This window comes from Populus nigra, chromosome 2, assembly GCF_951802175.1.
Source record: "Populus nigra chromosome 2, ddPopNigr1.1, whole genome shotgun sequence".
Lineage (NCBI taxonomy): Eukaryota > Viridiplantae > Streptophyta > Magnoliopsida > Malpighiales > Salicaceae > Populus > Populus nigra.
This window is the reverse complement of record NC_084853.1, coordinates 19,847,222-19,849,721: the sequence shown is the minus strand read 5'-3', so window position 1 is coordinate 19,849,721 and position 2,500 is coordinate 19,847,222.

Below are 2,500 nucleotides of genomic sequence, written 5' to 3'. Positions count from 1 at the left end.
GAATTCGCATCTGCGTGTAGGCTGCCATTCCACGCGGCAGCCCCTGTTTTCGTCAGCGTGCCCCCCTGACGAATTTTCCTGCCTGGCCCAGTCCAGCGTCCAGCCCCTGTTCGTCGAAAAATCTGCGCTGCCGATTTTCCACGCGGCAGCCCCTCTTTTCGTCAGCGTGCCCCCCTGACGAATTTTCCTGCCTGGCCCGGCCAGTCCAGCCCCTGTTCGTCGAAAAATCTGCGCTGCCGATTTTCCACGCGGCAGCCCCTCTTTTCGTCAGCGTGCCCCCCTGACGAATTTTCCTGCCTGGCCCGGCCGGTCCAGCATCCAGCCCCTGTTCGTCGAAAAATCTGCGCTGCCGATTTTCCACGCGGCAGCCCCTGTTTTCCTCAGCGTGCCCCCCTGACGAATGTTCGTCGAAAAATCTGCGCTGCCGATTTTCCACGCGGCAGCCCCTGTTTTCCTCAGCGTGCCCCCCTGACGAATGTTCGTCGAAAAATCTGCGCTGCCGATTTTCCACGCGGCAGCCCCTCTTTTCGTCAGCGTGGCCCCCTGACGAATGTTCGTCGAAAAATCTGCGCTGCCGATTTTCCACGCGGCAGCCCCTCTTTTCGTCAGCGTGCCCCCCTGACGAATTTTCCTGCCTGGCCCGGCCGGTCCAGCCCCTGTTCGTCGAAAAATCTGCGCTGCCGATTTTCCACGCGGCAGCCCCTCTTTTCGTCAGCGTGCCCCCCTGACGAATTTTCCTGCCTGGCCCGGCCGGTCCAGCCCCTGTTCGTCGAAAAATCTGCGCTGCCGATTTTCCACGCGGCAGCCCCTCTTTTCGTCAGCGTGCCCCCCTGACGAATTTTCCTGCCTGGCCCGGCCGGTCCAGCCCCTGTTCGTCGAAAAATCTGCGCTGCCGATTTTCCACTCCGCAGCCCCTGTTTTCGTCAGCGTGCCCCCCTGACGAATTTTCCTGCCTGGCCCGGCCGGTCCAGCCCCTGTTCGTCGAAAAATCTGCGCTGCCGATTTTCCCCGACGAACCTGCAGCTGCACAAATCCGCGCTGCCACTGCCCCATTGTCTGGACCAACAGTCTTTTCCATCAAGCCCTGGACTATAAATCGTCCAGACTCATCGCCAGCACCCGCTGCCGATTCTGCCGACTTTGCCGATTTCGTCGGCGCTGCCGATTCCAACACTGCACCCACCGTGTCTAAACCAGCGCTGTTTCGTCAGCGTGTCCCCTTGACGTATTTCCCTGCCTGGCCTGGACAGTCCATCTTCCAGCCCATGTTCATCGAAAAATCTGCGCTGCCGATTTCCCCGACGAACCTGCAGCTGCACAAATCTGCGCTGCCGATTTCCCCCCCTGTCGGCATGGCTGCCGCTGCCCCGATGTCCAGACCAACAGTCTTTTTTGTCGACTTTGCCGATTTTGTCCGCGCTGCCGATTCCAACACTACCCCCTGCATCCAAACCAGCATTGTTTCGTCAGCTCTTCCCCTGACGATTTTAGCCCTGTAACAAACAGTAGGCCTCCAATCCCGCCAACGGGAGCCAAGTTGATAGGGAAGAGAATTGAATGACGCGCCTGGTCCTCGCACCCCGCCACCCGAGGGGCCTTTTTCCCGGCAGCCTCTGAAAAACTCTAGCTTTCACGGTCCTCGCCGCCCCTCACCACCATGGCAGGCCTCTAATCCCACCCATCAGCAGTTGTAGCCGATAGGGCAGTGATTTGAATGACGCGTCGCGGGCCGCCGGGTCATCTCACCCGGCCATTAATTGGAGCGTTTTTGGCTGGCCGAGGATGGGGGGATGGATCTCTTCTTCCGAAAAAGCAAACAGTACATCGGGAGTTATGTTGACGGGGCATGGAATTGAATGACCCGTCGCGGGCCGCCGGGTCATCTCACCCGGCCATCCCGGGGAGCGTTTTTCCCGGCAGCATCGGGGAAACTCTTGCTTTCACTGCCCGCTGCCCAAGTCCCCACTCGCATCGGCCCCCCGCGCCAACAAGCCAACGCTGCCGAATCGGCAGACACTGCTGCCGAATCTGCCGACACTGCCCCGCGGGCTGCCACTGCCCCAGTGTCTAAACCAGCGGTCTTTCTCATCGAGCCTTGGACTATCCAGTCCGTCCTGACTCATCGCCAGCACCTGCTGCCGATTCTGCCGACTTTGCCGATTTTCTCGGCGCTGCCGATTCCAACACTGCGCCCACCGTGTCTGAACCAGCGCTGTTTCGTCAGCGTGTCCCCTCGACGAATTTTCCTGCCTGGCCTGGACAGTCCACCGTCCAGCCCGTGTTCGTCGAAAAATCTGCGCTGCCGATTCTGCCGACTTTGCCGATTTCGTCGGCGCTGCCGATTCCAACACTGCCCGCCGTGCCTGAACCAGCGCTGTTTCGTCAGCGTGTCCCCTCGACAAATTTTCCTGCCTGGCCTGGACAGTCCATCGCCCAGCCCATGTTCGTCGCAAAATCTGCGCTGCCGATTTTCCCCGACGAACCTGCAGCCGCACAAATC